At 39.9% G+C, this 23,056-nt stretch overlaps 1 non-coding gene across 1 annotated transcript; it reads right to left on the bottom strand.

Annotated features, from left to right (window-relative positions):
• Window positions 1,253-1,324, bottom strand: TRNAG-CCC. The gene has a single exon. It is a non-coding gene; the product is annotated as a tRNA-Gly (tRNA).

Here is a 23,056-nt window from a genome sequence, read left to right as displayed (position 1 = left end):
CAGGGAGAGTGTAGTGGATTGTATTTGATTATATGTGGTCCCTAAAATTTTGAGTGTTAATTATTATTTGTGGTTTCATTCAGAAACATAGATGGCATCTATTGGAAATACACAAACTGCTTCCTTTTTCAAAGGAAGTTATCCTTTCTGTTCATTAAAGAGCACTGAAAAAATTTTAATGGACTAGGTATTAATCTAATTCAACACTGATCAGTAGGAACTTGAAATCTTATGGCGTATTTTCTTTCCTTCAAATAAAACCCACTCCCAAGCAATCTCCAAGAGTAGTGAGTTTCTGGTTTATTTTTCTGAAGCTGAATGCATTCTGTACACAGGGCCATTACCTGGGCTTCTCTGGATGTGGTGTGAGCCTCAGCATCCATATGGAAAATGTCAGTTCCTTTGATGGCCCTACCCATTTCACTACTACTGGGGCCACAACTCTTAATCAAAGTCACTTCAAAGACCGCAAACAGATTGATTCATATGTGAATGTTCCCCAAACCGTCTTCCAAAGGAGGAGGGCTTCTAGTCTTATGTTCCTTTGAACCTACTGTTGCTCATTTACTGGTATTTACTTTGCATGGCCTATGACTGAACCATGGAAATTGGAAAACAAACTCCTATTCAGTAAGTCATGTCAAAGGTGACTGCAGAGTCAGAGAGTTGACTGTGGGACAGACATTCTTTCTGATCAGGAGGCCTCTTTTGCAGCGCTGCTGTCTCCACAGTTACATACCTGTCCATGGAAGCCTTTCGTTCATCTTGTCTATGTGGGAAGTCCTAGGCGATGCCATCAGTCTCGGAGATGAGAGAGATGCCCATTTGACACCCCAACAATGGTTATAGGGGAAAAAAGAGAGAAAGAAAGAAAACGAAAATTAGCTGAATTCTGAGCAAAGTTCTTTTGAGCTGTACTATGGTCATAGGAAAAATCCAGTAAGCACTCTGTTCATAAGTATATTTTGTGTTCTGTCAAACATATGGTTAAGCAAAGATTTCCACCTAAGAATATAAAATGGGTACTGTCCAAGGGCCCAGTGAATAGGGGGACAGGAAATCACCACATTCCTGAGTTTTCTTACAGAGGAAACTCACATTTCCCTAGAACAATGCATACACCATGCCTCAATAATAGTCATTTATGAGGACCATATTTCCTGTTGGCTATTTTTAAAATAGTTATTTATGTGGTTCTGCCAGGTCTTAGTTGCAGCCTGTGGAATATCTAATTGTGGCATGTGGGGTCTAGTTCCCTGACCAGGGATCAAACCTGGGCCCCTTCATTGGGAGTGACGTGTCTTAGCCACTGGACCACCAGGGATGTCCCACTGTTGGTTAACTTTGTGGGCAGAGTCAGTGAAGGGGTGCAGTGTATGTCCTATTTCTGTGGTCCCCAAACCAGAGTTGTTAGTATTATTACTAGTTGAGACAGCACATCGAAAAATGTGAAAATTGGGTTCTTCTGAGATATATCCAAAGCATCTTAATGTTCTTTTGATGAGAGAAGTTCAATAAATCAGATTGAATTATGTGTCTTTTCTTCTCCTGCAAAAAAAGAAAAACAAAAACAAAAGCACACCACTTTGCACATGCATTTCTCACTCTGCAGTGTTGTCGGGTTCAATCGTGAGAGTGTGTGTGGAAGGGTCTGGAAAATACAACATGCTTCACACCCTCATAAGCATCATCAGCATCATCGTCATCTCTAACAAGATCCTTTGGAAGCCTAGCTAAATGCTGTGTCTATGATAGAAGCTGAACCTCATTCCTGTCAATTGAAATGAAGATGAAGCTTTTCTTATGAGAAGGTCCTGGACTAAGGGATTTACTGCCAAACTCCCTGCACTCTCTCCAGCTGACCTTTAGGGCCAGGTACAAAGTCTATCTGTTTCCACAGACTTTTACGCCAGGGGAGTTAATCTAAGAAGAAATTTCTCAGACATGATATGGAGATGTGATTATGAATGTTAATGTTTACGTAGTACTGTTTTTTCTTAATACTTAATAAATGTTCCAAATGCCTCACAAAAATAGACTAACATGTTCATTGAAAGCATCACAACATGTTATTTACAAGTTTAATTGAAAACATTATGTTAAATGAGAGGAGAGCAGAATTATTAAGACTGCAGAATGCATCATATCATGATCTCATTCATCTTGGTTACGTCACCCTGGGGTGGTGTGTGTAGGCATGAGGAAGGGAAAGGGTGGGTAAGTAGCTAGAGATATACTGGATGAAGGGACTAGATATCCCATTCTCACTTATAGCCTATTCTCCACACCCTCCCTTCACCCTCCCAGCCCCAAAGATCTATTCCTCAGGATTTCCTCACTTGACTGAGTTGAGAGGTGATAGATTTGGAATATTTCCTTCTTATCATATTGTTAGCTAAAAACTTAAGTAAGTGGTAGTGATTATATACATTTTTACAGATTTAGTGAGAAAATCTAGCCAAGAACACAACTTTTCTATCAGCCTAATTTTTAATTCATCAGATTACATTAACTCATGAACATGTACCCATAGGGAATGGGAGGAGGGCAGAGATATGGATGTTATAAAGTGACAACTGATATATGGAGCTAAGATAAATAACATCTGGGGTCTAAATAAAATTATAGATCTTGAGATAAATCTATTCAATCTCAGGCTTAGTTTTTAATTTGCTCTTCTCTCCTCTTTAGACAAATCTGAGAACTGAGCTGCAATTGATATCTGTTAGAGATAGCTTGTTTAGTAATAACAAATGAAAATACCCAATGTTAATGAGCGTGTTCACCATGGCAGTATAATTCTAAGCACTTGACATGAAATCTCACGAGCTGTGTGTGTGGAAGATGCTATTATTATCCACTGTACAGATGAAGAAACTGAGACTAAACTCTTCTTGTAAGGTCATTTAGCTAGCAAGTGGGAGCTAGGACTGACTCTAAAAACTGCAGGAGCCTTCATTATTAATCACTGAATTGCTGCTTCCCCAATGCAACTGGTACCCACCAGCAACCCAGTGAATGGGTGAAGCCTAACAACCCCTGCTTTGGGGAGATCCTCTACTTGAATTAGTGGAGGTCGATTTATCAAAGAAAGAGCTTGGGATGTATGTAAACACAAACTAACACCTGAATAATGTGGGATTATCAAGGAAACATCTGGCCAAAGCAAGCCTGTTTGGATGTACAAAGGTCATTTGTTATTTGCACAATAGCCATTTGTATACAATTGGAGGCTGATATGAATTCAACCATTTTGTCTTCCAATGGAACAGGCTAAATGCTCAAAGAAGTGAATCGACCTGTTTCTCAAATCTCCATCGCTCACAGGTCTCCTGTCCTGGTCAGAACTGTGAGGAGCTCTGACAGGCAGGGTTTCCCAGGTGATGCTAGTGGTAAAGAACTCGCCTGCCAGTGCAGGAGATGTAAGAGATGTGGGTTCGATCCCTGGGTCAGGAAGATTCCCTGGAGGAGAGCATGGCAACCCACTGTGGTATTCTTGCTTACAGAATCCCAGGGACAGAGAAGCCTGGTGCACAACAGTCCATAGGGTCACAAAGAGTCAGACACGACTGAAGTGACTTAGCACTCACACACTGGATCTGTGGCTAGGAGACTTGTGAGATTTCAGTGTATCTGTCTTTCGGTCTGCATTTGAATTCTGAGAGTGGCTGTCTCCCACTAGTGATGTGTTTGTCTCTCAGTACATCGGACTGGAGCCTCACATTTCTCTCTCTTGAACCCTTTAGATATGACAACTGATGGAAGGCATGTCCGGCCCTGCCAGCAACAGGTTCCGTGGGGGGAAGAACACAGTTCCACAGATAACAAGCATGCATATGTCTGGTGGATTTCATTAGCACAGTGTCCATTAACAGTTTCTGCAGATGTTCACATCAAATCAGATGAGCTAATTTTCTCACACTCTTCAATTTGGCCTATCTTCCCTTTTCTGAATGTATCCACTCTCGCGCGAATCTTCTGATACCTACATGAAAGCAAACTTCCTTCTGCTCTCAGAATCCAGATACTTGATTCGCTGTGTGATGCTGAAGAGATGAAACTGCTGGGTGATGTTCAGTATTCACTAGGGAATGCATATGATTCATAGTTAAAGGCTTTTTCTGAGGGTGTGGGGTGGTAGCTGTGTCTAGCTGGGAGCTGCAGTCTCTGACACAGAGGATGTTCTGTGTTCTCTAAGACACTGGCCCACTCTTTCAATTATTTGCAAGACAGAAATAGACTCACAGACATAGAAAACAAATTTACGGTTACCAAAGTGGAAGGAAGGGGGTGGTGGTTTAGTCGCTAAGTCATGTCCAACTCTTGCAACCCCACGGGCTGTAGCCCATGTTCCTCTGTCCATAGTGTTTTCCAGGCAAGAATACTGGAGTGGATTGCCATTTCCTTTTCCAGGGTATCTTCCTGACCCAGGAATCGAACCCAGGTCTCCTGCATTGCAGGCAGATTCTTTACTGACTGAGCTGTGAGGGAAGCCCAGGGAAGCGGGGAGGGGTAAATTAGGAGTCTGGGATTAACATACACACATTACTATAAATAAAATAGGTAACAAGGACCTACTGAATAGCACAAGGAACTCCACTCAATATCTTGTAATAAGCTATAATGAAATAGAACATGAAAAAATATATGTATGTTTATGAATCACTTTGCTATACACCTGAAAGTAACACAACCACTGTAAACAAACTATACTTCAATTAAGGAAGATCCCCTGGAGAAGGGAAAGGCTACCTACTCCAGTGTTCCAGCCTGGAGAACCCCAAGGACTGTATAGTCCATGGGGACACAAAGAGTCAGACACGACTGAATGACTTTCACAAAAAAGAACGATGCCTAATTAACTCTTCCACAGAAGCACTTTTTGAAATTTACATTTTCTAATTACTTTTAAAGTTTGGGGCTTAAAGTTTTTGACATTTATAATAAAAGATCACTCTTAGACCCACCTGATGCACACATTTTATCATAAATTTCATAAGATCATGTATGACAACTAGACATCACATTTCAAGCCAAGAGCTGAAATCAGCAAATGGTGTTGACAGATGTGACATATTGACAGGACAAATGTGTTTTTATTTTGCATGAATAAATAAGCACATTATGCTGAGTCTAGCAAATGGAGTCTCAGAGTCCCATGGAAATCATCAAAATTGAGACAGTAAAAGTATGTTAGATGAGCCAGCATTGGTAGGTGAGCACTATTAGTTTACTAATATTTGTGAAGTTCAAGAGATTTATAAGAGAAATTCTATGTATACCGCATGACATAAGCAATTGGATTTGATTTAAAAAAAAACATAGCCCCACACTCCTAAACTTCTTGCCACATGCAAAACATCACTGGTTAAGAGAATTACAAGAACATATATTCCTTTTGCATACACTAGCCATTGCTATGACAAGATGAATTAAAAGAATAGTGATTTACATCAACTTTTATTTCCCTAGCCATCTGATTTATTTTGGGGAGTCTTTGCAACCTTTTTATTTTTTAATTGATATATAAATTGTATTAGCTTTAGGTAGACAACATAATGACTTAATCTACATATAGTGAAATGATTACCAAAATAAGTTAACACCTTATATAGTTACAAATTTCATATGTGTGTTTGATGAGAACTTTTAAGATCTACTCTCTTAGTAACTTTCAAACATACCGAACAGTATCATTAACTGCAGGCACCACGCTGTACGTTATACGTACAGGACTGAGTTGTTTTATAACTTTTAACCACTTTTACCTTTCCACTCAGACCCCCACCTTCCATCTCTGTCAAACACTAATCTGTTGTCTAGATCTATCGGTTCATTTTTTTTCTTTTTTAGATTTCACATATAAGTTAGATCATATAGCATTTGTCTTTGTCTGATTTATTTTGCTTAGCGTAATGATAAGGTCCATCCATGTCGTCATAAATGACTGGATTTCCTTCTTTTGTAGCTGAAATATATCTGTATACATATGTGTGAAGTTTACATACGAAATTTGCAACTATATGAAATTTGTAACTATGTAAGGTGTTAACTTATGTGGGTGTTAACTTATTTTGGTAATCTTTGTCTATTCATCCAGTTTCTGACAGTTTGTTTACATGCCTTAGGTATGATTAATAATATTCAATGAACATGGAAATGCAGATATCTTTTTGAGATAATGATTTTATTCTGATCTGATTTTTAAGGGTATATTTTTACTGGTCTTTTCCAAGTGTTCACAAGTAGACATTGAAATTAGCTTTGGTGAGAGGGTCCCCCTGGACCCCTTCCTTCCAGATGCAAGATCGGTACATGTTTTCCCACAGGCCTCCCAAAGAGTGAGAAAGCAAGGCACACTGCCGCCCTAGAAGAAAACCACTTGCTCAGAGAAAAGCACATGCTCTGTTTCCTACCTTGCATAAATAAGGTTTGTAAGAGCAGAATCATCCCCACACGATATATGAAGTTGATTACTATCCTTTTTTGTGAATATATATATTAACATATTGTGAAAGAAGTTTTTAAGAATAATGTTTTTAAGCATAACAAGCTATCAAAACTTTCCAACTATATGTATCCAAATGTAATTTTTGCTTATTATCCATCTTTAAAGATTAACAGGCCTACACAAGCAAATTGTAAAGTAATGTAAACTTCACCACTTATACAAAAAACTGCTTTGCCCCCTATTTTTCATGGAAATCTTCTTTAAATATACATTTCACATTTCTACCTTTTAGAATAAAAGTTATCAAACAAGGTGATATCATTTAAACTTGTCCTGAAGATGTAGAGTTTTCCTAGGAAAAAAAAAGTGTATTTTTTATGCAGCATTATAATTCTGTCCTGAATTTCTCTTCCTCTAAGCTGAATGTTAGTTGTCACACCAACCTCTGCCTTTAAAAGTTCTCACCCTTCAGTTTCCCTTCCTTGATGTTAATTATGACCAGGAAAAATGCACCCAAAGTAAGAGATCATGAGGCTGAGAATGAGTTCTTAAGAAACTAAAGTGTATACCTCTAGGGCAAAGGACTTGTGACCATCTTCTGGACCAGTAGCATCAATTATCTATTTGGTACTATCTGGGAACACAAAGTTTCTTTAAATCTGACCCTCAAAGAGTGGAGTGTTAATGTCTACGTTTGCATACCCCTCGAACATTATAACCCAGTGTTTGCCAAATGGTTGGAAAATTAAAATCCACAATAGAAGCATGCAATATGTGTGGTTCATGGATTAAAAAAAAAACTATCCTTTCTTTATCTGAAACTCCTCCAGGGTGAACCCATAATTCCCATCAAAGTCAAGCCAGAGAGGAGACCTGTCTTTACAGGCTTCTCAATGATTTGACAATCTCTGCCCCAGCCTCCACTCCCCATTTTTGTTTGCATGCTCCACAGTGTCGCTCTACAAAGCAAGCCACAAAACGGGGCTGGGAACGCTTTGGGCAAAGAATGCCCCTGTTCTGTGGGATACCCCGAGGTGTCCCAGAATGAGACCACAGGCGTCCTTAGGATGCTGACCCGACCCTGGGAACTCTAGAGGTTGACACAGAGGTCGAGAACCGATGTCCCTTGGATGCCTGCAGCGCTGTTCTATGACCCTACCCCACTGGGTGGCTGTCAGCATCACAGCGGACATTCATTTTGGCTAGAAATCGTGCCTTATTGTGAGGGGTTGCACTGGTCTGAAAGGAGCATTTTCATAAAAAGATCCATTAGGGGTTCTGCTTGGGAAATTATGGACCTGCTGCATTTGTGTGCTCCAGGTTATTCTTCATCAAATTTATTTTCTTACCTTTCTATAGATTGAGATCAAAAGAAAATAAATTACCTTCCTTTTCTGCTGCAGACAAGGGGCATTACAGGTGATTCATCTTCCACTCCTTCTTTCTCCATATAAAATACGAAGGTATTGTCAAGGTCATTTCAGCACAGTTAGTGTCTCCTCCACTCTACAAAAGAAGAATCGCTTCCTCTTTGCATTTGTGCCCGGCATTATACATTAAGCCTAATGTACACCGAAGAATCATGTCTGAGGGGAAAGACAGTGATACCTTGGAAGTTCCTTGGTGACTTTCTTTTCTCTCTTACCAGTTTCATCTAGTTCCTTTTGACTTTTGGTTTATCAAATGTTATATATGTAGGTATCATTGAAATAAATACTTCCATCGTTTCCTGACAATCCAGAAGACAAAAGGTTTGTGTCTGAAAGAATGGAGAGGGGTCCCCTGGCCCCTCTTGACTCCTTTTTCTGTTCTCACATTGTCAAACCAGTAATCCACCACCTGTGTAGTCCCATCCCACAGAAAATCCCTGGGAATGCAGATATTTATTCAAACTGTTAGAAGGGTCTCAGGAGAGTGTTTCCCTTCTATAAGTTGCAGGCACTGTGTAGAGGAGGTCCCTTTCAGTTCAGTTCAGCTCAGTTGCGTCCGACTCTTTGAACTCCCAGAGTTCAAAGTGATGCCATCGAGTCAGTGATGCCATCCAGCCATCTCATCCTCTGTCGTCCCCTTCTCCTCCTGCCCCCAATCCCTCCCAGCATCAGAGTCTTTTCCAATGAGTCAACTCTTCGCATGAGGTGGCCAAAGTACTGGAGTTTCAGCTTTAGCATCATTCCTTCCAAAGAAATCCCAGGGCTGATCTCCTTCAGAATGGACTGGTTGGATCTCCTTGCAGTCCAAGGGAGTCTCAAGAGTCTTCTCCAACACCACAGTCCCTTAGGAAAAACTAATTATGAAAAGCAAAGGCTCTCATCCTGGACCCGAGCCACCTTCATCCTATCTCAAGCCATTAACCTCAAGTGCTCTTAGGGAGGAAACTGCCCACCCTCCCAGATTGTGAGTACTCCACCCAGATGAACTGGATACTATGTGTGTGTGTGTGTATATATATATATATATACATATACATATACATATATATATATATATATATACATTGTTGTTGTTGTTCAGTCTCTAAGTCATATCTGACTCTTTGTGATCCCATGAACTGCAACACACCAGGCTTCCCTGTCCTTCACTGTCCCCCAGAGTTTGCTCAAACTCATGTCCATTGAGTCAGTGATGCCATCCAACCATCTCATCCTCCGTCATCCCCTTCTCCTCCTGCCCCCAATCCCTCCCAGCATCAGAGTCTTTTCCAGTGAGTCGACTCTTCGCATGAGGTGGCCCAAGTATTGGAGTTTCAGCTTCAACATCAGTCCTTCCAATGAATATTCAGAACTGATTTCCTTTAGGAGATCCTGGTTGAATCTCCTTGCAGTCCAAGGGACTCTCAAGAGTCTTCTCCAATACCACAGTTCAAAAGCATCAATTCTTTGGTGCTCAACTTTCTCTATGGTCCGACTCTCACATCCATACATGACTACTCAAAAAACCATAGCTTTGGCTAGATGGATAATAATATTTATAGTATACAAATACTATATATTTATTATATATAATAATTTATATTATAATTTTTGTTGCTGTTGTTTAGTCCCTAGTCATGTCTGACTGTTTCACGATTCCATGAACTGTAGTCTGCCAGGGTCCTCTGTCCTTGGGATTTTCTAGGCAAGAATACTGGAGTGGGTTGCCATTTCCTTCTTCAGAGGATCTTTCTGACCCAGGGATCAAACTGATGTCACCTGCATTGGCAGGTGGATTCTTACCACTGAGCCACCAGGGGATACCTTATGTATAATATATATTACTATATATTTATTATAGCTGAGACTTTACCAGTGAAAAGATGTGCATGGATGCATTTAATAATGACCTCAATTTAACACAATTAACTGCTGGTTAAAACTGTCTTTTAAAATACCCTTAAAAATACAACCATCCCCACAGTTATTTAATTTTAATCCTTCACACATTTGTGTTCTTTCTTTGGACTGAGTTTTCTTGACTATTTCCCAATATATGTACATCAATACATTATGCTGGTCATCTTCAACTCACACAGTGCTGTATAATTCAGTTATAATTCAATACAGCTGAAAAAATACATTCTTTTGAGGTAGACAGCCTAAGATCAGAAACTTGCATACAAACTCTTACTAATAAAGTCTTGGTAAAAATAACATCTAAGTAATAACAATAAAAGAAATTCTATGCAAATTTCTCTTTTCTCCCTTTATCACTACACTTTTCTTAAAAATAGTTCCTTTACTTTTTTTTTTGTAACTATCTGCAAGGAACCAGGGTAAGGGTGATGAAGAGAGCACCTATTCTCAATGAGGACAGAGAAGTTATAATTTACTAAAGTTGAGATGTAAAGATCATTTGGGGGCCTGTTTTAACTCAGATCAGGATATATGATGAGGCACCTGCAATACTAACAAATAACATATTAATTTTTAAAATGTTTAACTTTGGTATCCAAATACCAAAGGAAAGAATTACATGGTTCTAAAGGAGCATAAAGATTATTTTACATGAAAGACTCTGAGACAGCATGTATTTTGGCATAATATACTTCTTTGTAAAATACCCAGTTAGCATAGGAGTCTTTTAGAATATATGGACACTCAAAGCACATTATAGCCCTATGATCTCTACGAACTCTTTATATTTTTGGAGAGATGAAAAGTAAGATTAGGTGAGAAAGGAGTTAAATATAACAGCAAAATATGGGGGGAATCTCTCAAAAATACATCTTTTTAATTCTCTTTCTTTTCTCCTCTTTTTGAATGCTATCAAGGCACAAAGGCTCTGCAGGCTTTCCTCATAAATGCTCAGCCAGGAATCACCCCTGCTCTGAGGTCTGTAGTGCTCAGGGGGGCTTCACACTTTCTCCACTCCTCCTCCACCCCCTCCTTAGCGCTGCTCTTTCAGTCTCATACTGAAATGTGGGGTGCAGTCAAGTGTGACCCCAGCCTGTCTACCTTCAGAACTGGACCAGCCTCCTACCGTGGCCAGCTTCAGTTAAGACCAAGCAGCTTCATAAAATAAACATGTGTCTCTCTGAATGCAAGGTGGCATAAAATGATAAGCAAGAGTTCTCAAAGATCAGTTATCATAGTGAAAACAACAGCAATGGGCTTTGTTCACTTTGTTCACTTCAAATAAGAGGATTGTTCTCAAAATAAATGAATACACTCAGATCCTGTATCTGTATAATTGGGAGAGGTGGCTGATCTTATCTAATCAGAAGAAAGGTTCACAAATAAAACAAAACTATCATTATTTCATGGAAAGGGAGAGTTTACCAGAATGCGAAAAGAAAGAAATGGGTTGCGAACATGGAAAATATTGCACTTGGATTATATCTGCCTCTCAATCCTGCACTGATGCAAAAAAGACTCAAATGCCTTAATCTTCTGGGTGACCATACACAGACAATACTTTGCAGCTTTTTAAGAAGAGGAACAACTTTTTTGTTCTTGTTCCATTCCCATTTAGAATTTGCAGATGCACAATCGACTAAGTTCACCCTGGAACCTGGGACGTGTATGGCATTGTTAGTCATTAAGAAAGCCAATAGTTTACCATCATAATCGTGTCTGAAACCACCGCGCTGATGACAGCACTGCGTCTAGAGTCTATTATTAATTCATGGCCAGTTCTGTCCAAGGCACTTGGCCTTTGGCCCCTTGCCTGACAGCACAATAGCCAATGAGTTAAAGCGACACTCTGTCCATTCTCCTCACTCTTGTTTAGGCGTGTTGAAAGAAACAACTTCATTAAGGTTTGAATTATTTCACGAGGATGCTGTTTTTCTGCCTTCTCCTGCCCTACCCTCACAGCACCTCACCTTCGAAGTTAACTAGTCATGGCTCCTTTCTGCTGTTGGCACCAATGATGCCACCTTGTGGGCATTCCTCCCGTTCCTGAAAATAACATCGCATCACACAGAGCTGCGGGCCAGCCTTCCTGGGCCTGGGAAACATGCTCCCCCGGAGCCTCGAGGGCTATTTCTAGCAGCCCACCCCCGGCCACGCCGCGGCCCCCGCTGCACCGCCCCAACAGTCGGCATCTTTTTCCAAGGTGCAGGCCGGCGCCGGCGTGGTGGATGGAGTTGAGCAATACCGATCCTCGTCGGCTCTGCCGGCTTCAGCCCGGGGAGGCACAAATCGCTTCCAGGAGGCTTCGCATCTGATTAGCGTGAGCCAATGACAAACCTCCAAAGAGGCAGTGGTTGCCAAAAGAGCAGATGTGTCTGAAGCCTGCATCCGTTCATCTGGTGACCTCCTGAAATCGGTGAAAGATTTATATTGCTAATTATAGACTTTTTTCCCCTTAATTTAGTCATCCTTCTCTTCATTAGAAAAGAAAAAAATACAGTTCCAGGTTAAAATCAAATGCTACTTTAGGAAGGATGTCATCACACGACTTAGCGACTAAACCACCAAACCACCACCATCATCTTACAGCGGTTTTTGTAAACCACAATTCAGGCTTTCTTGTGTTAGACTGGCAAAACACACAACACACCAGACACACACACAAACGCAATTTACAGAGCTATACCAAATTAACCACTCAGCACAACAAAAAACAAATGTCCTTTAGTGGGACTTTGATGTTCACTGTAACTTAGAAGTTGTAAAAATAAACCTGCTTGCCTGGGAATTTAAAAATAATTCCTATCGAGAAGAAATCAGATAAGTAGGTAGGCCACACTTCAATTGCTTAATTGTTAAAAGTATTTGATTTTATAGTTAAATATTTAGACCACAGATATTTTCTTCTTCTACAAGAACGAAAGAAAGAAAGGAGGGAGGGAGGAAGGAAGAAGGAAAGAAATAGAACAAATCCATAAAGCTTTCTGGAGTGGGCTGCCTTATCCATGATTCACCGGCTTGCCTGTGGGATTGATGTACATGGACCCAAGTCTTCTGTAGTTGCTACTATGGGCCCCATCAAAATGAAAACAATTTCCTGCCAATTTACCTTGAAAAATAAAAACACGCATTCTCTGGGTCTCTCAAACAGCTTTAGCCTCCAAAATCCATGTAATGAGCAGCAACAAAACAATTGTAATTCACTCTTAGCCAGCGAATTTCCTCTTGCATTAATTAATGTACAGTTGGCCCTAAATGTATCTTCCCGTGTTCATTGCACGGCTGCATGTCCAGAGACAGCAGATGGTCTGAATGCATTTGAAGAAGATCCACATCGAGTCAGGAATATTTTCAATTATTTTGACAAAAGTGTTCTTGTATCATCTCAAAAATGACATCGGAGACATTTCTTCCGGACGATTTTTTAAAATATTAAGCAGAAGCAAATGAACCAAGAGGTTTTTGTTTTTTTTTCCGATGTTAGCACTTGAGTCACTTTAATATTACATTAGAGTAAAGTTAGTAGATATGGATTAGAAAGTCTACATAGTGTTTATGCCCTGATCAGTTTTAGATCTTTCTGGATAAAGGAAATCAATGCATGCTATTGGCAAGAATCCCTCAAGGAATGCCATGGGTGACTGTCTGGGTCTCACACAGACCTAGATATACAAAAGCTGAACCCAAATGGCCGCATGGAGGCCCCAAACCAATTATTTCCCCCATCCAGGAAAATCTGTTGTCAGGGGCTTGATTGCATATGAAAGGAATGTTGTTTTGTTTCAAAACCAAAGATTTCCGACAAGACAGAGCATGAGCTTTCTGAAAGGAGAGATCTTTTTGTTTTTTTCTCACCAAAATGCTCAGACATAGCTTTCCTTTCAGCTAATTAAGCTGTTTTAAAGCAAACTGGTCAAACAGTGACATCTTAGTGGGGAGCCTTGGAGTCAATTGCACAATATAGAAGGCAGGACACTTAAAGGGTGACTTCTGCCATTGTTTTCTCTGGCTGAATGTTTTCTACTTGGTCAGTGCTGCCAGAGTGACCCCATACAATTGGGAGAATGTAAAGCCACTGGCCTCAAGAAATGCCATTAAGAAGGCAACCACAGAATAAGATTTCATGGTCAGAAGCTAAACTTAGTCTCTCCTACCAAGTCCTGATGCTTACAATATTTTATATGTATGTTTTCTTCCTATCATTAGCATATAGTTAAAACAGCTAAATAAAATGAGAACACAGTCATTGGGAACTGCTTTATATAGTTCTTACTGTGTTCATGTAAAACGCAAAGTCTTTTTCATTAGAGAAGTAGTTGAGAATAAAGTCAATTTCTAGAATATTGGTGGTTCCTTTAAGAGCAGATGTGGATTACCTAGAGCAAAGTTTCTCTTGGCTAAATACACCGTATAGATGATGAGAATCTCCCCTGACAAATATTTTTTGTTAGCAAGGTACAACACCTGTTGTTGAAATGGATGGAATAAATTTGGTGTTTAGACATCTACTAGGATTGTGCACGTTTTCCAATGGTGAAAGAAAAAGGAAAAATTAAATTTTCTGTAAATAGCTGTACGATTGTTGAAAATGCTTCTTCTTTTTGTATCTTGTATTAAACCCCAACACACTGAGTTAGTCAGTAGGTTGGAAATGAGTCTTTTAAAACTCTGACAATGGTAAAGCAGTGCTCTTTCATTAACAGAAAATTATTCATTATTTCTTGCCAAAAGGAATGGAAGAAAACACTGAAAAACAGAAGGAGGAATGATAACCAGTTTTTAACAAGAGATATATTTAAGTCAGTATTTATTTAAGGGGAAGCCTGTGTTTTCCTTTGACTTTTAGAAATACTAAATGATATTTATTTAGTTCTATCCTTATGGAATACTGAAAATAAGTAATCCATAAAGACAGAACATCTTGATAGTAAGGAAAGGGGAAGATGATGACCAACACTTACTAGCTGTCTATTACTGAGAGAAGGGTTATTGAGAACGGTATTATTTGAGAGCATTGTTGCTTTGTGATTAAAAGAGAAGCTTCAGGAACCAAACTGCCCGGGGTTCATCTTCCTGTTTCACCACTTCTCGCTGTGAAGCCTTTGGCAGGGTGTAAAACCTCTCTGTTATAAGGTTTCCAAACCTGAGAAAGGAGGCTGATAATATACTACCCCACAGGGAGTCTTGTGAGCATTAAATGAGTTCAGCGGCACATAAGAGTCACACTGTAAAAACTGGTAACTATGATTGCCAGCATCATGCTAAGTGCTTTATATGCATTATATTTCATAATCATTACAGACATTCTATAAGGACTAGATCATCCTCTCCCTTCTAAGGCTGAGAAAGCTAAAGTTCATAGAACCTACTGAATTGTTCTACCATCACAGAGCACAGATTTTAATCCAATTCTCCAGACTCCAAAGTCTGTATTATTCCATATCTTGAAAGTGAAAGTGAAGTCGCTCAGTTGTGTCCGACTCTTTGCGACCCGTGGACTGTAGCCCACCAAGCTCCTCCGTCCATGGGATTCTCCAGGCAAGAACACTGGAGTGGGTTGCCATTTCCTATCTTACTGCTTATCGAATAAGCATCAACACAGATACTTTGGTTTGTTTGATAGTGAAAAATATAGAAAAGTAGTAAATAAACACTCAAAATTCTATCTTCATGGGGCAGCACTCAACATGTTAATAGACTGTCTTTTCTTTTTTACATAAATGAATTTCACAGCATGCATGGTTTGTGTACATCACAAACATCTTTTTATGTGGAAAGGGATGACTTGGCCATATTTATACAGCTATGCTGTGGAAAGACATACCCCAGGGATGGGGCTGCTATGAGAAGTAGTTCAGAAGTACAGGGAAATGGAGAATTTGAGTAGTTTTTAACTAAGTACTGACACTGTCCAACAGTATGAGATAATACCTGGTCCCAGAAGGAGGCAACTCAGATGGGACACAGGTCTACATTGCAAGCTGTCTCCTGTTCTCCATCTTCAGGACTGGGTTCCCGTTATAGAAACGATGGTGACTGACAACGGAAGACCAGCCAGGTCCCCGCCCTGCCGGAGGCATTCTGCCAGAAGGGCTGCTTACATGAATCAGGCAGAGGAAAGAAGGTGGTAGTTTGAACCAGGCAGCCCTGGGGACAGATTCTGTTTCTGCCAGTGTCTAGTTATCTTGTGGCTTTCTTGTCTGAATCACTTTTAGCCTCAAAAATTTGGAATAATAAATTTGGTTGTGATGATCAGAAAAGATCCAGTGGGCCTTCAGCCGCCTGAGCCCCAAGCGTCGCTGGGCCAGGAACTTCGGTGAGCAGGGGATGCCCAATCTGAAGGCCCAAAAACACAACCACACACAGTTAGAAGGCATGCTGAAGACACAGAATGACTTTCTGGGATATAGAAAAGCAAGCATTAGAGTCAGTTAGTATGTGAGAAAAGGTTTTGTCAGGGAGATCAGCAAAATATTGAGTTGAACCCTAAATACCCAACAAGTCCTCAGCTAGGCCCCATGTGAAAGGGGGCAGTCAGAGACGGGAGGCCCCCAGGCAGCAGAGCAGATGCTTTGAGTGCCAACTAGACCACTCCAGATGCCGTACGTGAGGGCCTTGCCCTCATCCGCTGTTCAGATGACCACAGGAATCTATTTATCTCTGGAGAACAGGGCCATCTCCAAGTTTAGGGGCCATGGGTCATATTTCTATTGCAGGTGCCTCATTTTGCAAGAAATTCAAATCTATAGAGATAGCCAAAATGACATACGAGGTATTTTTTTTTTAATTTTAATATAGCTGATTTACATTGTTGTGTTAGTTTCTGGTAAACAGCAAAGTGATTCAATTATATGTGTGTGTGTGTGTGTGTTATTTGTTAGATTCTTTTCCATTATAAATTATAAATTATAAAGATATTGAGTATAGTTCCCAGTGCTATATAGTAGGTCCTTGTTGATTTTCTACTTTATATATTATAATCTGTATATTTTAATGAAATCGCTGCTAAGATAATGATGTCTGAATAGAACACAGGAATTTTTGACTTTAGAAAATTAAACACAGAAGGCCCTACACTCATAGAAGATTTCAAACCACTCAAGGAATCAGGGATTATAGCAGTCTTCATTTGGTTGAGTCATGAAAGATAGAAGGTAAGAAGAAGCCTACTATTGAGTAATAGAAAAATTTCTGATGTTCTTAAGTATACGCAACATAACATTTATGGACATAAAGGGACTTCCTTGGTGTTCGAGCAGTTAAGACTGAGGTGCAGTTTTGATCCCTTGCTGGGAAGCTAAGATCTCACATGCTTTTTGCAAAAAATCGAAACATAAAACAGAAGCAATACTGTAACAAATTCAATAAAGACTAAAAATAGTCCACAAAAAAAGTCTTTTAAAAAATTGGGGGGCATCAGAAATCACTGGGGGAAAGATTATGAAATACAGGAAGGTTGAAGCTGCCAACAGTTTTCCTACACTGGAGCATGAGTAAACTAAGAGACAGCAATCTCTGTGTTCACCAGCTTTCAGTCACAAATGCAGGAAAAAGCAGCAGCCGAAGAACAAGGCCTCCCTTAAGGAGAGAAGGAGGTCTGTGCAAGGGCGCAGTTGAGTCCTCCAAAGCCTGGCAGGCAGCAGAGATGGTGAGATGAAGGCTCTTAGTAAGGATGCTATTCCCAGAGGCATGGGCAGAGTTAAGGAAGCAATAATGGACAGTGAGGCACCCAGAGACTAGCAACTTCCTTCCCACAGAGCTAAAGGGACCAGAGATGATAAGCCAGAGCCAGTGGAGAGCTGGGGTTGTGTCAGCTGCCGTCATGGAGACACCCAGCCAGAGATACAGCACTATAGCAGGGAGGGAGCAGGGGAGAAATGCCCCCACTTTTCACCTTCCGAACACTGTTCCCATTAACTGAACCAACAGAAGTCATCCAGCCAGGAGGCCTAGGAGATAAACTCTGCGGGCATTAGGCTCCCAGGACACATAGGAAAGCAGATCAAGGCCAAGGTGGGGAACAGGGGTGAAGACAAGCACACACCAACCAGACACCTCCTCCCGTTTCAATGTGAGGGCGAGCAAGCCCCTCTTCCTTAACTACACAGGTACCATGTGAGGGAGGAGCACAAGAGCTTCCAAAGCAGTGAATATTTACTAAAGAAACGAGTCACTTAAAAGTGAAAGTTAATTGCTCAGTCGTGTCTGACTGTTTGCAATCCCTTGAACTGTACCCTGCCAGGCTCCTCTGTCAATGGAATTCTTCTCCAGGGGATCTTCCCAACCCAGGGACTGAAACTGGGTTTCCTGAACTGCAGACAGATTCTTGACTATTTTGGGGCTTCCCTCATAGCTCAGTTGGTAAAGAATCTGCCTGCAATGCAGGAGACCCTGGTTTGATTCCTGGGTCAGGATGATCCTCTGGAGAAGGGAAAGGCAACCCACTCCAGCATTCTGGCCTGGAGAATTCCATGAACTACAGCCCATGGGGTCCCAAAGAGTTGGACACGACTGAGCGACTTTCATATTTCACTTCACTTCACTTCTTTACTGTTTGAGCCACCAGGGAAGCCCACAAGTCACTTAAAGGAAGTCCTTAAATTATTGAAAGCAGAATGAAGTTTGCTAAAATACAGTTTATTTTTCTCTCTACCCATTGGGTCATTGTAATGAAAATTAGATCAATTACTTAAAAAAGAAACGAGAAGCATAAATAAATGTTACATTTTCATTTCATAATGTGAGGAAATTTTTTAATCTTCTCCACTTTGCACTATGCCCTCTATTTCCAAAAGCAACTGAGATGACTTAAAGATGAAACATGGCAGAAATGTCCCAATAGAGACAGAAGGAAGAGACTGTTTCAGACTCCTGCCGTGAGCAAGCAAATCTTAGTCATTCGTTGATGTCATTGACATCTAAAATGGTTATATAGTACATTGAGGCCCATCCTTGATTATTTAAAGTAAAAATAGCTATTTCAGGAAAGGAAATAATTTCTGAAACTCAATACAAATGATAATTATCACAGGGGATCTTCTATAAAGTATATCCAGTGATATGTGGGGGAAAAAATCTCTCTTCAGGTTTTCTGAGATAATGAAGCCATGTTCAAGCACAGTATAATTCTGGATGGTTTCACAGTTCCTGGCCTCTGCTTTTATCTCCTCCAAAATGTCTTATATCCTTGTTTCACTCCACAAACATTTCCTAATTTCTTCTGACACAATGACTGTTTTTAGCAGTGACCCCCAAGCCTTTCCTAGACTATGAAGTTCAGCTTGTCAGAAGGCCCTGCTTCATGCAGACTCAGTATCTATCCTCATCAGGCTTCTCTCTGAATATCCAAAACATCCAAATGTGATTTTACATATCTTTGTCTAACCCTTCCTCTCCTAAATTTAATCATCCCAAAACAAAATGTTTCCATAAGCGTCATGCTAACATTTTCCAACCTGCCATCCTAATCTTTAACTGAACTCTTCCATCAAAGCTATTTTACATCTGCATTCTTTTTGGTATATATCTGCATTACATTTGTTGATGTATGTCATCTCCCTACTTTATTATAAACCAAAATATCTGAGGACAGAGACAGCATCCATATCCACTATTTCTAAGACAGCAAAAGCTGGACACTTAGGAGTTGGCCAAAAACTTTATTAAAATAGATAAAAATGCATTAATAAATCTATTGGGAGGAGAATGCATGCTTTCTTATTTTATTAAAAAAATTTTTGACATCCAAAGAAAAATACCTGAGTTTCAGCAAGTAATTTGCTTAAAGCAATGATCTTATTTGTGTGTTTCTCTTTTTCAACCATTTTCCCAAGTCTCAGTTAAATATTAAATATGTGATTGCAATATTTCCTTCTCCCCACAACACACACACACACACACTCAAACCAGTAGCCTTTCTAAAAAGATACCTTAAGCCAGCACAATTAGAAACCTGACATCAGTGAGCTTTTAGTGAAAAGAGGCATTATTTGGAGATTCATGCCTAATCATTTTTTGGTTTGCAGCACGAACTTTGAAGGGTGACTCCTGGTACGGTTTCCTGGCCACTTGCTACTTTTCCTGTGTAGTTGCATGTTAAACATGATGACTTGCTGTATAGAAGCCATGTGTTGTCATAATGTAACATCATTAAACAAAGTGTTTAGAGCAGTTTTAGCTGAGCCAGAACATGAACAACAAAACCCGCCAATTACAGTGTCATTTTGCGTAGTTGTTAAGGTTTCAAATGTCTCCAACTTTTTCTGGTAGGCCATATTGAGCGTGTCACAGTGAACATCTGAGACAACGATTTGCTAGGCAATGTGCAATCCTCGCTCCTTTTTATAATATCAGAGAAGAAAGAGTTCTTTATAATAATTTGGCTCAAATGTCTACACACATTGCTCCAGCGTCTGTAGCAGCATGTGTTTCTAGGATTGTTCTGGAAGAGAAAATGCAGAAACAGCAGGGAGCAGAAGATAAACAGGCAATCCGTGACTCATTAAAACCAGCACTGGTAGCCAACATTGTGGAGTGTGTGAAGACCCCAGATCCAACTCGCCTATAAACTTTTTTTACCAGCTGGACTTAGCATCTGTCAGAGTTTGGAAGGGGAGATAATCTGGTACAAATGATTTCAGTGTGTCGCGTTTATTAACCTGCCACCTTACATAACTCTGCTGATTGGGAACTCGGGGAAATGTTTGAGCAATGACACAGCTATTGTTGGAATGTTACAACTTCAGTAATAAAGATGCAAGTTGCTATTTTACAAAAAAAAAAAAAAAAAAAAAAAAAACTATGACGACCACAGAGCAATTGGAAAATGATAATGAAGCCAAGTTAAAAAGCATCACAGTCTTGAGAAATGTACATGCCAGAAGAATAATTGAAATTCAGTTTGGATTTTGATCCCCTTTGATTCTTTACATCAATTAGGCAGGAAAAGTGCTTTACTTTTTAATAATTGTCACATTTGTTACAAAGCTCTGATGTAAACAAATGCCAAACTGGGAGCATTATCGCATCCTTTTCCAACTACTTACTGTTTTAAATGAGTGATTCGCTTCTGTTGTTAAATCCCTGACAATTGCTAGAGGGCATTTTCTGTTTATTTAGCGTTTTCACAACAGAACTGGAGATGAGAGTATAGGCGGCTTCCTACAGAACCCACGTCCATTTTTGTCTTGAACAGCTTTGCCTTGGCTCGCTGCTCATTAAAGACAAAGAACATTACCCTTGAAGTCAAAAATCACACGAGATAACCTGTTCCCTTTTCATTCCTGGGCTTTGGTTGACTTCCTTTTTGCCTCAAAGTTTGTTTATTATTTGATCAATAGGAGGAAAAACACTCCAGAGCCATTTTCCATTTCTTATCCAGTATATGCCAGTCATTTCAAATTAATGGAGATGTTCACACTTTGATACAAAATTTGCACATATCAGCTTATAAAATATGGATAAGCTGGTTTCCTATAACAAAATATAGCCCTGCCATTTCAAAAAATGAAAACTGCAGAGACTTTGGAAAAATATCAGCGGAAGGAATGCTTCATGTTTCACTATGGTTAGCCTATTATTTGTAGTTTTGAAACTTTATTGGTCCCCAATCTAATCTTTTCTGAGTATAAAAACATTAACATATGGTTTAACACAGCACAGCGCTGGAAAGTCCATATCCCAAAGGCACATTGTATGCAGGGTGACATTCACACTAAATATCATCCCTCAGGGTCTGTACTCCATTTTACCTGGGATTGGAGAGCCATGAAATTCCCGGAAAAGTTGTTCATGAGTCTGAACCAAATGGTGCACAGTGTACTGAGATGCTAACAGTGTATGCTGCTGCCAAAGGTTGTGGCTCAAATGTCTCTCTAAGTAACATTAAAAATCTGCTACTTCATGCCTATGAATTTCAATATTTATAGCATTCGATAAAACGGTCCACTGTCAGAGAGAGATGTGCCACTGTGCACTCTCTGAGCAGATGGACGGCAATATGGCACATTTACATGGACCAGCTGTGGAGCACAGAAAGGGATGCTGGTCAGAGGCAGGGTACAGGCCCCACATCTGGAATTCGAACCGGCCAGCCTCGGTACCCATTGTAAAGTTTCCTTCCGCAGGACGAGCTCTGATTTAGGGCCGCTCACTAGTGTGCCTTAAACTGCATCAAGAGTCCTCATTAACACGAGAGACTAGAGGGAGGTGAGGGCCTGGATCTCCCCTGCTGGGCATCTGTTAGTCTGTGCATGGCACTCTGTACTTGCTTTTAGACGCACCCAGGGGAAGATTCTCTCATGCATGATGCAATGTTCTCTACTTAACTGGTTTTATACCAAAAGAGAGGTTTCATCATAAACAGAGCTACTTTATTTTCACACTCCCTTTTCAAATAGGTCAGAAAACATACCCTCAGAGAAAGGACAATCCCTAGGATGTTTAAAAATTTAGTAGAAATGTCCAATTTTCCTTTTCAAGTTTCAAATGGAGTGTTGTCTTATTTGAGGTAAACTGGATTCAGTTCAAATGCAAGGTAAGAAATTTCTGAAATGTAGCAAGCTCTTAGACTAGTTCTCTTCACTGTAGTATCACTATTCAGATAATCAAAACAGTACTTTTGTATAGTTAGATCAGTCAACTGACTTGACAGAAAGATAAACTGCTCCCAACAGATTTCAAATAGAAACAATAAATGGTTTGTTATGTAAAAAGTACTCTTAAGAAATAACATTCTAGTTTATTTTCATAAAATATTTTCCCTTTAGAGAAAATTCTACTCTCACTCTTTCCTTTTGTAAAACACTTTTCTCCACATTTTTCAATTATTAACTTTAAGATTTACTTCATCTTCTGTGACTTAATCTCCTGAAAAATGGTTGTTCATTTATATCTTCATAACTTGATGATTCCTTTCCTATGACAATTTCTCACATTTATTCCTACCTTCCCTCACTCCCAAGAGAAACACAGATATTTTAAGAAAGTGAGTGAATTCAACTAGTCACCTATTTGGGCATGCCAATTTAATCGTGTAATTTATAGATATCTTAGAGCTTTGTCATTGCATAATCATCTCCTTTAAAATCTAAAATAAAATTCTTTTTATGCAATTTGACCTCAATATTTAAAAACTTTTTGGTTAGAGCTGTCAAAGTGGTTCTATGGGATAACTGATTTCCACCTAGAGGATTCTTTACCAGCTGAGCCATAAGGGAAGCCCAAGAATACTGGAGTGGGTAGCCTACCCCTTCTCCAGGGGATCTTCCCAACTTGG

The sequence above is a fragment of the Capra hircus genome, chromosome 9 (genome assembly GCF_001704415.2).
Source record: "Capra hircus breed San Clemente chromosome 9, ASM170441v1, whole genome shotgun sequence".
NCBI classification, from domain to species: Eukaryota; Metazoa; Chordata; class Mammalia; order Artiodactyla; family Bovidae; genus Capra; species Capra hircus.
This window is presented reverse-complemented; position numbering and strand designations above follow the sequence as displayed.